This window comes from Eleutherodactylus coqui, chromosome 6 (assembly GCF_035609145.1).
Source record: "Eleutherodactylus coqui strain aEleCoq1 chromosome 6, aEleCoq1.hap1, whole genome shotgun sequence".
Classification (NCBI taxonomy): Eukaryota; Metazoa; Chordata; class Amphibia; order Anura; family Eleutherodactylidae; genus Eleutherodactylus; species Eleutherodactylus coqui.
This window is the reverse complement of record NC_089842.1, coordinates 204108609-204124132: the sequence shown is the minus strand read 5'-3', so window position 1 is coordinate 204124132 and position 15524 is coordinate 204108609.

Below are 15524 nucleotides of genomic sequence, written 5' to 3'. Positions count from 1 at the left end.
CGAGTATTAGGGTGTTCGGGATGCTCGTTACTCGTAACGAGTACCACGCGGTGTTCGGGTTACTTTCATTTTCTTCCCTGAGAAATTTGCGCGCTTTTCTGGCCAATAGAAAGACAGGGAAGGCATTACAACTTCCCCCTGCAACGTTCAAGCCCTATACCACCCCCCTGCAGTGAGTGGCTGGTGAGATTAGGTGTCACCCGAGTACAAAAATCGGCCCCTCCCGCGGCTCGCCACAGATGCATTCTGACATTAGTTCAGGGAAAGTGGTATCTTGGTGGAGCTGCTATAGGGAGAGTGTTAGGAGTATTTTAGGCTTCAAGAACCCCAACGGTCCTTCTTAAGGCCATAAATCTTCTCTATATGCGCTCAATGGGGCCGGCGGCAGCAGCGCCGACCCCATTGAGAACATATAGAAGACAAATCCTTCTTCTCTGCCACAGCTGTAACAGCTGTAGCAGAGAAGAACGATGTTTGCCCATTGAATTCAATGGAACCAGCAATACAGCAGGTTCCACTGAAAGCAATGGGCTGCCGGCGATCGCAGGATGAATTGTTGGGAAGGGGTTAAATATATAAGCCCTTCCCTGCAATTCATCCAGAAATGTGTTACAATAAAAATATATACCGGCGTATAAGGCGACGGGGCGTATAAGACGACCCCCCAACTGTCACCTTATACGCCGGGAATACAGCGGAGCAAAGAATAAAAATCATTACTTACTTCTTCTGACGTTCTGCGGCGCTGCTGCAGGCTGTCGCACCCTCCTGGTTCCCGGCAGAGCATTGATTTCTCTACGAAGGGCTTTAAATCCCCGCCTCCAGAAACACGCGTGCCTTCAGCCAATCACAGCCAATGACAATGATGTCATTGAATGGCTGTGATTGGCTGTGTTTCTGGAGGCGGGGATTTCAAGCCCTGCGTCCAGAAAGCAATGTTCTGCCGTGGACCAGGAGGGAGCGACAGCCTGCAGGAGTGGCGCAGAACGTCAGAAGAAGTGAGTAATGATTTTTATTCTTTGCTCCACTGTATTGCCGGCGTATAAGGTGACAGTTGGGGGGTCGTCTTATACGCCCCGTCGCCTTATACGCCGGTATATATTTTTATTGTAACACATTTCTGGATGAATTGCAGGGAAGGGCTTATATATTTAACCCCTTCCCAACAATTCATCCTGCAATCGCCGGCAGCCCATTGCTTTCAGTGGACCCCTGCTGTATTGCTGGCTCCATTGAATTCAATGGGCAAACATCGTTCTTCTCTGCCACAGCTGTTACAGCTATGGCAGAAGAGAACGATCTTTACGCTGACAGTGCGGGGGGGGCACTAATGCCGCTATTGTGGCTTAATAGTGGGACCTGGGAACTTGAGATGCAGCCCAACATGTAGCCCCTCGCCTGCCCTATCCGTTTCTGTGTTGTTCCCATCACTTTCTTGAATTGCCCAGATTTTCACAAACGAAAACCTTAGCGAGCACCGGCGATATACAAAAATGCTCGGGTCGCCCGTTGACTTCAATGGGGTTCGTTACTCGAAACGAACCCTCGAGCATCGCGGAAATTTCGTCCCGAGTAACGAGCACCCGAGCATTTTGGTGCTCGCTCATCTCTATTTAAAATATGTGCATATTCACAGAAAACCAAGGATCGGTTTCAACTCTATCAAGAGCCTTGTTCACCTCTACATGCACTCTGTTCACAAACCTTTAAAAAGCCTTAATTAACTGATTAAAACCGAACTGTGAATTTTAACCCTTAATATGCCTAGTAGCAGTTCATATTTTTAAGGGTGCATTCACACGATCGTATATCGGCTGGGTTTTTATGTCCAGGCGATATACGGCGTCCCTCTGTGCAGGGGGAGGAGGCTGGAAGAGCCAGGACCAGTGCACTGAGCTCCTGCCTTCTCTCCGCCCCTCAACACTATTTGCAATGGGGCAGAACAGAGGCGGAGCTATGTTTCAGGACGTAGCTCCGCCCCTGTTCCGCCCCCTCCCATTGAAAATAGTTGCGAGGGGCGGATAGGGGGATATACGGTTGTCTGAATGCACCTAAGTGTGCAAAAGCGCTTTAGTGATCCATTATTTTTATCAAATGTGATTCCATAAACATTTTTATAATGATTGATTGATATTTTAATATTGGGACAAAGAAGTAATTGATATAATTTTATGTATAAAATCAGCTTATATATGAAGACAGATTGAAACTGCATATGGAGATTAATTAGGTTATTGCTCAATTAGTTTATGCAAGTTAGTATATATAGAGGAGGTCAGTTTTAAAATTCATGCCCCTTGGGTATCTGGTATTCAGCGTTAGTATCCAGAACGCCTCTCTTCTAAACACTCGTGCCTGGCTGACCTCACCTCCTCTGTTACCATTAGTAACTTGCTCTATCCCAAAAAATTTAAAGCTATTCAAACTCCCTGAGTGTGTCTCCAGGAAGTGCTTTGCTGCTCCTGAACTATTGGTGTTGCCATTTTTGATGTATCGCACATGTTCCGCAATGCGGGTTCTAATTTTGCGTGTCGTACAACCAATGTAGTTCTTATTACATTCTGCGCATGAGATTACATAGATTGCATTACTGGTGTTGCAATTCATGTAGGTTTTAATTTTATATTCTTTAGATCCCTCACTATCCATGAAGCTATTTTTTTTGTTATCAGCCAGTTGACATATGCTGCATCGAGAGTTTCCACACCTAAAAATAAATTGTTTTTCAGCCATTGTGTTTTTTTCATTCCTGATTTGAAGGTGCTTGGAGACAGCTTGTCCCCTAAATTCCTACTTTTTTTAGACATGACCATAACCCCTTCATCTAATATACTGTCTTCTGTATCATCTTGACGCAGGATCGGCAAAAATTAGTAAAAAAAAAAATTTTATTTTATAAAAATCTCGACTATACGCTGTGGAAAAAATTTTTATTTTATTTTATTTTCATTTCTCTCATTATTGAGTAAGATCTCCCTATCCATTATATCAATTCTGTTACAGGTTTTTTTCAAAGCTGATTTTTTGTAACCTCTCTCCCCTAATCTCTCTCTAATACCATTTTTTGATTTGTCATATAGATCTTTACTGGTACATGCTCTTTTTGCTCATATAACTTCCCCTGTTGGGATTGCCCTCAATGTATGTCTGGGATGACTGCTGCTCGCGTGCAGAACAATATTCCCCGCTGTTTCTTTCCTAAACAAACATGTCTCTATTTTGCCAGTGGAAACATTACCACTTAGGGTTAAATCTAGAAATGGAATTTTTATATCATTTTGTGTAACCACAAATTGTAGGTTGACCAAGTTGTCATTGATGTATTCTACAAATTCTGATATATCCACTGTATCATTACCCAAGTCTGTACCCTTATCCCAGATAATAACTATGTCATCAATAAATCTAGCATACCACACCATGCGGCCCGCATACGGATTTCTGTGGTTGAAAATAAAAAAATGCTCCCACCAGCTCATCGTGAAATTTGCTATGGATGGTGAAAATTTGGATCCCATAGGAGCTCCAGATACATGTAAAAAATTCATCATCAAAAGAGAAAAAATTGTGTTTCAACAAAAATTCTGTAGCCAGAACAATAAATTCCTTCAACTCATCGTTGTAATTACTAAAGGACTGTAAATGAAATTGAACAGCTTCCAATGCCGCATGAACAAGGCTCTTGATAGAGTTGAAACCGGTCCTTCTTTATCTGTGAATATGCACATATTTTAAACAATAAAGCAGCAAGTTTGTCACACCAGTGCCTCCCCGTCTATGGAATTTACGTATAGCACAGATAACACTGCTGACCTGGTGACCCCCTAACACTAATTCAGGGACCATAAAACCTTTATATCCTTATCAGTGACTATATAAAGATGTTTGTATTTCTGTTGTAGTATTCTTTTAAGTGCAAATTAATCACATCCATGTCTGTGCCTTGTCATAAGTATGTGTTTATATATATAATCTTGTAGATATGATACCTTTTTTATGGCTAACAAAAATACATGATGTGATAGCGAGCTTGCGAACCTCTCGGGTTCTTCGTCAGGCTGAAAATGGAATAGATCTGAAGAGGCATGCATATTTATACACACTTATGACACAGATACTTATGACAAGTCACAGACATGGATGTGATTAATTTGCACTTAAAAGTAATACTGCTACAGAAACAAACTTTTTTGACTAGGCATTGATAAGGGAGTGAAAGTTTTATGGTCCCTGAATTACTGTTGGAGGGGTCGTCAGGCCAGAAATGCTGCAACAGGTACACAAACATTTTTAACTAGACACTGATAAGGGAGTGAAAGTTTTATGGTCCCTAAATTACTGTTGGGGGGGGTCATCAAGCAAGTAATGCTGTAACAGGTACACAAACATTTTTAACTAGACACTGATAAAGGAGTGAAAGTTTATGGTCCCTGAATTACTGTTGGGGGAGGGATTGTTTCACCAGGCCAGCAGTCTTATCTGTGCTATAGATGTCTCATACCTGCCATTCAACCATAAATCCTCGTTAATAATTTAACTATTCAGCGTGTCAAAAGTTGTTATAAATTTATATTCCAAAATTCTTCTTGTTTTGCGACTTGAAAACACCCTTCAATATCAAAACTCTCATATCTCCTATGTCATGTCCATGGTTAGAAAAGTGCTCGGCCACAGGTAATTCTATCTTTCTGTGATTAATTGTATGGCGATGAGATCTCATCCTCGCTTTCAGTTTTTGCCCTGTTTCTCCTGTGGCCGAGCACTCATTTTATACTGTTTTTCTAATAGTGAACACATGAACAGAGGTTCTTGCAGTTAATTGAGTCTTTTGTAAGTCTCTTCGCGTTAACCTTGGATTCTTTCTCATCTCTTTCTGGATTGCCGATTCTGCTCTTGGAGTGATATTAAAAGGGTTTTTTTGCAAGCAGCGCTCACTATCAGTGCTGACTGTGGTCAGAACAAAAGCCACTGCTCCGAACACAGTGTAGTGGCCGCCACTCAATGGGACAGCAGCCTTCAATTAAAAGCGCTGGTCACTATACAGGGGTCAGAGCAGTGGCTTCCACTCCGATCTCAGTGTATACTAGTACTGACAGCAGGCGCTGCTTGGAAAGCCCTTTCAACAGGATGCCCACTCCTAGGGAGAGTAACAACAATAAGGGCGCTTTCACACAACAGTTTTTATGTTCAGTTTTTTGTGTGCCAAAATCAGGAGCAAGTCCAAGATACGGAAGACGTGCAAATCTTTTCATTATACTTTCTCTCCACTCCTGGTTTTGGCTCACAAAAAACGGAACATAAAAACTGTCATGTAAAAGCGCTCTAACTGGGCTTTAAGGCACAGTTATCATGCCAAAAATGGCATACAAAGGTCGAGCAAAGCCCAACCTGCCGAAAAGTTTGTGACTTTTCTACACCTGCTCATACTACTTTTTATAAAAATGGACATGATTGCTGCGGCCAAACACATTTATGTGTAATTTACACCAGAAACTGGCAGAAATTATACCAGAAGTGTATAATCTGCAGCCAAGTCAGACTCCCAGTTTCAGCATCTGTTGCAAATATGGAATTATGGAGAAGAAAGAGCAAACTTTGTAGATCCAATTATAAAAACATATTAGATGGCATATAAAATTTAGCACCAACATAGAGCAAAAATATGCTGTGAGCAACTGCAAACCTGCACCACTAGAGGAAGCTGCTGGCTTGCATATATCTCTTATAGGAACAACTATGGCACCTCTTGTTTTACCTGTCTGTAGAGATCAAAGCCTGGGTCCTTTCACACAGGCGGAATTATTCAGCAAGTCTCCTTGCAGATTTTGATATGGAATTGAAAGGGCTTAAATTAGCTTGCATCAAAATCCGCAATGACACGTGTGTTTTGGGCGGAATTTGCAATAATTCCACCCTATGTGACAGCGCACTAAGACCACCTAAGTCAGTCTTGTGCTTTGGCTTCCCCAAAAACACACACAAATTGTAAGGCAGAGGAACCATCTGCTACTAACGCTTAAGGAGATGATCCAACATCCTGTTTACGGCAGATCATGTTATGTGCTAGAACAGAGATATGGATTTTTATAGTCCTAATGTGATTTACAGTGACATGTTTGTTTGAAACAAGAATGTAAAATATTTCCCACAAATAGCTACAATCTATGATTACTACACTATGTGTCAGTATTATTTGTCCACTATAGAGCAGAATGTGGCTCATATTTAAAGGGTTATTTTCATCACAGCAATTTATTCTGTATCTACAGGGCTGGGGATAACCATTTGATCGGTGGGAGGTTGATTGCTGGGATTCCCGCTGATCCCAAAATTGCAGACTGAGCACATTCCGAAATGTGGGCAGCACAATGGGAGCACTGGAGATATTGCTGTAGCTAATTACAGATCTTAGCGGTCAAACGCAATGCAAGGAAGGAAATCTGTGCTGAAATTCTGCACTACAATTTGCAATGTAGTCATGTGTGGATATACATGCAGAAAATCTCTGCTATGTGTTCATATGCTCCTTATAGTCCTTTTACACAAGCAGATTGACAGTAGGAGTCAATTAGTGCTTGCAGGGGCGGATTGAAAACTTAATATGACCCTGCAAAAAAATCTGGCCTCGTGTCATAGCTAAGTAAGGTAAGTCCTCTGGTGCAAGCACTAAATCATGACTGACTCGTTGGGTGATGTCACATCGTGATGTTTTCTTGGTACACTGTTTTTTCAGGGTGATTTGCCATTACCTTCCTCAGTCATCTTTACACCCCAGCAAGCTGGGTACTCATTTTCCCAACCTCAGAAGGATAAAGATAAAAAAGGTGTGTATGGAAAGCGCCTATAAGAACAATGGTCTGTTCTCAGCTTATGTAGGCCCCAGGACCCTAGGGGTCTCCAGGTGCCTCGACTGTAGTCCTTTAGTAAAAGTCTGACTGGTCTGATCCCAGTCTGTTCGCATCCAGTTTGGTTAATGGGAGAACAGGAGGAATACTGGGGACCTCTGGATAGAAAATCCATCCCTAGTGTATAAAATGAAAAAGGTGCACCGAAACGTGTTGCCAGCTTCTTGACATTAAAGAGTACTCTATAACTACACTCTAGTCAGAGGACTTAATTTGTATTGGAGATCCTGCATGAGATATCACTATCAGGAGGGGGCTTCTGTGACACATAACCCCCTCCTTTAAGGTAAGTGTTACAAGTATCTACATGGTGCACTTGACAATATAGTTTCTTAACTTTGTCACAGTCATCCTGGGAGCGAAGGATTCTCTTTCAATTTGCTTTGTCTTTTCAACCTCGGAAGGATGGAAGGCTGCGTCAACCTTGAGCTGGCTACCTGAAACATGCGGGGATTGAAACTGCAACCTTCAGGTCGTGAAAGCTTAGGACTGCATTTCTGCTGTCTTAACATTCTGCACCACATAACGCTCCTCTAGGTCAGTCCAAATAACTAGAGAGGGCCAGCACAAGTATTACCTGATGCTAGATCTGTGCTTTGAGTGCCATCCGTTTATCACATGTTGCTCTGGACCTGGATTAGCTGAGCACAGTGCACAATTGCACCAGCTCTTCATCACACTAAAAAAGAAGCAGAGGGGGTGTTTGCAGTAGATGAAATATTGCAGCCACCTGATGATGACACAGTCATGTTACAAGGTCTGTTAAGGTCAGACATTGACTTGCAGGAATGCTACCTTTCGAAAAGGTGCCGCCTTAGAGGCATTGTACCATGTCCGATTTGCATATAAAATTGACCTCAGAGGTAGGCAACACAACAAAATAATGATGAGTACAAAATGACACGGGACTCAATACATGATACACTAAGTCCAGAGATGAGTAGTCAGTGCCCTATGGCATATATTCTGCACAATATTGACCAATAGTTTGTCTCAGTATCAAAGAACATGTCCAGGAGATAGAAGAGTACAGGGAAAAGATAATGTAAGTGACAGGCAGACTGATCACATGCATATCTTTTCGAAAGGTAAGAACCTCTCTATGGATGCTCGAGTGGTCTGTTGGCCAAATAAATAAGCCAAACAGTGTTGGATTCGTTTCCAGAAAGAAGTAGTAAAAAATGGATGGGGAGAGTCTGCAGAAGATACAGCAACCTGGGCAGTAGAGTCATTTTTAAGATGCTAAAACTGCCAAACTAGGAGAATACCCTGCAATTCTAGAAGTCAAGGTCCACAGTAAATTTGGATAACAAGGGGAAAAATTTTCATAGAAAAAAGTTGGGAGAGGCTGCAAGAAACTTTTATGCCATTGGCTGGCCACACAAAAGAGAAGTTGAATTTTAAATTATCTGAAGGTGGAATAAGACATGGAGGGCTTTGAAAAAAGTTTTGAAATGCGACCAGTCAGACTTGTATACAGCCAAAACATTTGAGAAATATGAGGGACCAAGCCCTAAACAGTGTGTTGTAAGGTCTGTGACCTGGAAAACCAGGATATCCTGTCAAAAGCCTTTTCAACATCCTGGGTCAAAATAATAAGTTGAGTTTGATGGGAATGTCCATAATATATAACGTCTAGTGATTTGTTGTCATGGGCTTCCCCTCCCTACACAAAGTCCTGGTGTATTAAGGTAGATTATTAGGGGTTAAGTCTGTTAGCCAGGAGCTTTGCATACATTTTAATATCTACAACCCCCATATAACCATACATATCCACAATAGAACACAGAACATATATCAGAAGGTGACATTTTTCCATTTCGTTTTGAAAAATGAAATCATTTGGAAATAAGTATCGGCAGTGCAGTCGTACCACTGACCTCTCCCCCCATGTCTGTGTGCGCCAACCTGTATGCAACACAGACGCTGAGGGGACAGATCAATGGTCACAAATTCTGCATTGTCACTGTTGGACCAGAGCTGCAGGCTGGGTGAGTGGAATGCCTGTAGTGATGCTGCCCGGCCAGAGAGTACTATTACTACTGGGAATACTATGGTGGTCACTATTACTACTGGGGCCAATATAGGGGATACTATTACTACTGAAGACAATATGGTGGGCACTATTACTACTGGAGCCACTATGGTGGGCCACTGTTACCACTGCAGCTACTATTTCTACTGGGGCCACTACAGGGGATGCTATTACTACTGAAGCCACTATGGGGGGGTACTATTACTACTGGGCCACCTATATAAGGGACACTTACAACTGGCGCTAGTATGGGTGTCACTATTACTGGGGTCAGTATTACTACTGGAGCCACTATGCAGGACACGATTACTATTATGACCACTAAGGAGGTAGCCATTAGGGCTCGTTCACATGGGTGCAAATGCATTTTGGTCATACAAATACGCTGCGTATTCGAAAATTGCTTACACCCGTGTTTTCAGCCACTCCATCATGTTTATCTGTGCCCAATGGATACACTGCATATTTGCAAATGCAAAAAAGAACACAGATAAGCCCAATGAAATTGTGCAGAAATATGCAGTTGATAAGCAAGCTTCCTGAGTATTCACTGCATATTTGCACCAACCCATTCACTGCAATGCCCTATTGTGGTGCATAATATGCACCAAAATAGGTCATGCCACATATTTTTTCACACTCTGTGAAAATATACACGCTCATGTGAACAAACCCACTGAAATCAATGGGTTCTATTCACTGTGTATTATGCGAGCAAAAAGTGGTGCGTGTAATACAATGCGCAAATACGCCCATGTGAACAAGTCCTTACTATACTGTCTTACAACTACAAGTCAGCTCTTTGAAGGCATAAGGCTGATGTGGCCCTTGTGAAAATGAGTTTGACCCCCCTGGTTAAATGGCAATGTACTACACAATGTGTATATTGCATTTACCAGGCTGCCCACTAGATGGCAGCAGGACATACAGTCCGGTATATAAAGAGGATCTCTACTCTCATATATATAGTTTCATTACAACAGCAAATGATATATTAGGTTCTGAGGTTTTTGACTGCATGGAAGCTATACAGTATGCTGGCAGTATTCCCCAACATATACACCTCCAACTGAAGCCTCTTGCATAAACCACTGTATTGACATAATGCAGTCACTGACTGCCATTCTTAAAAAAAAAAAGCTATATGTAATTTTTATCTATTCTTGTGCCCTTCTGCATAGAATAGAATAATATCATATTCTATGCCAGTGGTGGCAAACCTATGGCATGCGTGCACCCGAATCCTCCTCCCCTGACTCCACAGCGGAGGTGGCGCCTGGACACACACACTGACGTCCGCAGCAGTGCCGAGAGGAGGAGCAGCGGCGCTTCGATAAGAAGGAGGAGGTAAGTATATGGGTCTCAGGGGGCACTGTTACTACTGGGGCTGATATAGGGGATACTATTAGTAATAGTGCCTCCTGTATCGGCCCCAGTAGGCCGCTGTGGGGGTCACTATTACTACTGGGGTATGTTTACACGTGGCAGAAATGCTGCAGAATGTCCTCAGCAGAAATTTCCGTGGCAAATTCCGCAGCATTTCTGCATCCAAAAAGCAGTCAAAATCTGCACCCCGTATATTTTCAAACAGGCCTGTCTTTTTTTAGAATGACTGGGGTAAAATCATATGTTGTGATAAGTCCTGCCCCTGACATGTTGGCACTTTGCGATAAATAAGTGGGTTTTGGGTTGCAGTTTGGGCACTTGGTCTCTAAAAGGTTCGCCATCACTGTCGTATACAATGATACAGGTATGCTTAGGCTTGCTAATGAAGCAGAGTTTAACTTGACTATGCAAATTACTTTAAAGGGGTTGCACCACAATTGTCTTGGCACCTAAGCAATAAAAGTCTGATTGGTAGGGGTCTCAGCAGTGAGAACAGGGGTCCTGCATATCCCTCTTCTTCTCACTGCAGGTTTGCTACACTATTGTCATCTAATCTTAGCACAACAAAATCCACTGAAAAGCTATTTAAATAGTAAACAAATTGTGGTATAAAATGTTATTGTAAAGATACTACTTCACCAAATTTGTATTTTATTAATTAAAATCAGAAAGAGAAATATTCCCCATTTTTAAAATCTGCTTTTATTTTCTGATTGTAGAATTTTTTTATGCTCTTGTCTGTAGATGACTATGGGGAGCATCATCTTTTCTGAGCTACATTTCACAGCATTAAAGGGGTTGTCCCGCGCCGAAACGGGTTTTTTTGTTTTTTTTTAACCCCCTCCCGTTCGGCGGGAGACAACCCCGATGCAGGGGTTAAAAAAACAAAAGGGAGAGTGCTTACCTGAATCCCGGCGGTCCGGCGTCTTCATACTCGCCTGCTGAAGATGGCCGCCGGGGTCTGCTCCCTCCGTGGACCGCAGCTCTTCTGTGCGGTCCATTGCCGATTCCAGCCTCCTGATTGGCTGGAATCGGCACGTGACGGGGCGGAGCTACACGGAGTCGGCATTCTGCACGAGCGGCTCCATTGAATACAGCAGAAGACCCGGACTGCGCAAGCGCGGCTAATTTGGCCATCGGAGGCCGAAAATTAGTCGGCACCATGGAGACGAGGACGCCAGCAACGGAGCAGGTAAGTATAAAACTTTTGATAACTTCTGTATGGCTCATAATTAATGCACAATGTACATTACAAAGTGCATTAATATGGCCATACAGAAGTGTATAGACCCACTTGCTGCCGCGGGACAACCCCTTTAAGAGATTTGCTTTACAGCAGCTTCATGGGCAGAAGGGAACCCATTGACAGGAGGGAACCCATTGACTTGTATGGGAGACTGTTCTAGACATGCTTTGTGACCTGCAGGGGTCATTTTGCAGGAAGGGGGAGTAGACAGTATAAGTCACAGCTTATACCAATTGTGAATGATGGATACTGTGTTATCTACATGCAGCGGGCGGAAGTGACGCCAGCGGGAGCCGGGGAGCAGAGAGCAGGAGCACCAGAGCCGCAAGAAGACCAGAGGGCCAATGGAAGGATACGTCCAGCGGCCAAAGAGGAAGAGGAGAAGCAGTCAGCAGAGCGGCACGGCAGGAGGCCAGAGAGCGCGGCCACCAGGAGAGAGATCCTGCAGGTGACGTCATCGGAGTTGCAGAGGAGGTGCTGGCAGGAGGTGATAAGTATATTCTATGTATGTGTGTCTAAGTGTGTGTCTGTGTCTAAGTGTGCGTCTGTGGGTCAAAGTGTGCGTCTTAGTGTGTGTGGGTCTAAGTGTTGGACTGTGACTAAGTGAGGGGGTTTAAGAGTGTGAGTGTGCAAGTGTAGAAAAACATTGTGTCTGTGTGTGGAGTGTAAGTGAAGCTGAATTGGGTGATTGAACGAAAGCAACTAGTAAGTGTGTGAGCGTTTATATATTAAAAAAAAAAATGTGAGTGGTTGCGCACGGGCGGAGGTGTGTGAGCGGTTGCGCACGGGCGGAGGTGTGTGAGCGGTTGCGTACGGGCGGAGCTGTGTGAGCGGTTACGCACGGGCGGAGCTGTGTGAGCGGTTGCGCACGGGCGGAGCTGTGTGAGCGGTTGCGCACGGGCGGTGCTGTGTGAGCGGTTGCGCACGGGCTGAGCTGTGTGAGCGGTTGCGCACTTGCAGAGCTGTGTGAGCGGTTGCGCACTTGCAGAGCTGTGTGAGCGGTTGCGCACGGGCAGAGCTGTGTGAGCGGTTGCGCACGGGCAGAGCTGTGTGAGCGGTTGCGCACGGGCAGAGCTGTGTGAGCGGTTGCGCACGGGCAGAGCTGTGTGAGCGGTTGCGCACGGGCAGAGCTGTGTGAGCGGTTGCGCACGGGCAGAGCTGTGTGAGCGGTTGCGCACGGGCAGAGCTGTGTGAGCGGTTGCGCACGGGCAGAGCTGTGTGAGCGGTTGCGCACGGGCAGAGCTGTGTGAGCGGTTGCGCACGGGCAGAGCTGTGTGAGCGGTTGCGCACGGGCAGAGCTGTGTGAGCGGTTGCGCACGGGCAGAGCTGTGTGAGCGGTTGCGCACGGGCAGAGCTGTGTGAGCGGTTGCGCACAGGCAGAGCTGTGTGAGCGGTTGCGCACGGGCAGAGCTGTGTGAGCGGTTGCGCATGGGCAGAGCTGTGTGAGCGGTTGCATACGGGCAGAGGTGTGTGAGCGGCTGTGCACGGGTGGAGGTGTGCGAGCGGCTGCGCACGGGCGGAGGTGTGTTTGGAGTGTGATCTAGTCAATCTTCACAACTTCACTACTTCCACAAGTAAATTGTAGATGCCGATTAGGATGAGCTCCATGCCTGGCAATGTCATCCAGTGTGCTACTTGTGCAATGTATGCAGTCCTTGATCAGCTGATCAAGGGTGCATACTGTTGCACAAGATGCATGCTCGTCACACATTTAGAAGCCCAAATCCTGGATCTGAATGAGCGACTGGCAACACTGAGATCCACTGGCATCATGAAAAGCAGTTTGCTGCTCACTAAGCAGGCGCTCGCTGGGTTACAGGCAGGGGTGGATGGTAGTATGGAAGAGGGGGGAGCAGGCAGCTAGCTGGGTGACAGATAGAAGGAGGGCTAGAGGGAAGAAAATCAAGGAGGCTAATCCTGAACTGGCACAACCCAACAAGTTTGCAAATTTGGCAGATGAAGGGGGCACAATTACAGAGCCAGCACCGCTGCAACACGACATGCCCTCTGAACGCCAGGGGGATAACTGCTCCAGTGAGATGGGGATGGGGAGCACAGGGCAGAGTAGACAGGTCCTAGTGGTAGAGGACTCAATTATAAGGGGGACAGATAGGGCAATCTGCCATAAAGACCGGGATCGTCGAACGGTGTGTTGTCTTCCAGGCGCTCGAGTTTCACACATCGCCGATCGGATTGACAAATTGTTGGGAGGGGCTGGTGAGGATCCAGTGGTCATGGTGCACATTGGCACAAATGAACAAATTAGAGGTCAATGGAGGGTCACTATGCTGTCAACTACAGACTCTACCGTAGGAACGGGCTGCATCTCAATGGGGAGGGTGCAGCTGTGCTGGGGGAGAAGATGGCTAAAAAACTGGAGGAGTGTTTAAACTAGGGACTGGGGGGGGGGCAAAAAGATAAATAGGGGGTAGACAGTGTCAATAGCGACCTGGATCCAAGTAATTGGAATGGGGGTCGAGCAGTTAGAACTGACAGAAAAGCCAATAGTACCATTAGTAGCAAAATGAATATAAAGAACAAAAACAACCGTATAAATTGTATGGCTACAAATGCAAGAAGTCTGATCGGCAAAATGGGCGAGCTTGAAGTGAGAATGGCTGATGAAAACTACAATATAGTTGGAATAACAGAAACATGGCTTGATGATAAGTGCAATTGGGCGCTGAATTTACAGGGTTACAATCTCTTCAGAACAGACCGTGGTGAACAGAAAGGGGGAGGGGTGTATCTGTATGTTAAATCATACTTAATGCCGAGGCTACAGGAGGATATAGGAGTCGGAGATGAACACGTGGAATCTTTGTGGGTAGAAATACAGGGAGGAAAAAAATAACAAAATACTGATAGATGTTTTCTATAGGCCACCAAAAGCAACAGAAGAAACTGAAAACTTATTATTAAGGCAGATAGAAGAGGTGTCAAACCGCAATGAAGTAATTATCATGGGGGACTTTAATTATCCAGATATAACATGGGAAAACAAAACCTGTAAATCTCACAAGGGTGATAAATTCTTGAGAACAATTAAAGACCTTACCCAACTGGTGCAGGAGCCAACTAGAGGGAAAGCCACTTTGGACTTAGTACTAACAAACCATACCGAATAATGGGGGTGCAGGTTGAGGGGCACTTGAGAAATAGTGACCACAATATTATTAATTTCAAGCTGTCATTCAATAAGAAACCTTATCAGGGAGCTACAAAAAAACAAAACTTTAGTAAAGCAAAATTTGATCAGCTCATAACCACTATCGGTAACATTAATTGGGACAACATCCTCAAAAATATCAATATAGACAACAAATGGGAAACATTTAAAAACATCCTAATTACCTCATGTGAGCAGTTCATACCCTTTAAAAATAAAAGAACCTCAAGTAGAAGAAAACCATTGTGGCTCGACAAGACTGTAAGGGGGGCAATAAATGAAAAAAAGAAAGCGTTTAAACTACTAAAACAAGAAGGCAGCGAAGAAGCACTAAAATCAGAGAAAAAAAACAAAATATGCAAAGGAAAGATCAAGATTGCTAAGGAGGCAGAAAGACTGATTGCCAAAGAGAGCAAAAACAACCCGAAACTATTCTTCAACTACATTAACAGCAAATAAATTTGCACTGAGAGCACTGGCCCTTTAACGAATAATGCGGAAGAAATCATAGAAGACGATGGGGGGAAGGCAAATCTATTAAATGGTTTCTTTATACTTCTATCCCTTGGTCCAGAGGTTTCCCTCCTCCATGTTTCTACCCTTGTTATAAATAAAGAATTTTTTAGAAAAGGGGGAGTGTAGTGGCCCAGAACATGCTTTCTTAGTCCCCTCCATAATGTCATACATGTATGTCTTATCCTAAAACTGTCTGATCATTCTGTTATGTCTATTGCACAGCTGCAGCAAGTGAGAGGTTAAGTGTTTGCAAAGCCTGGAGACTTT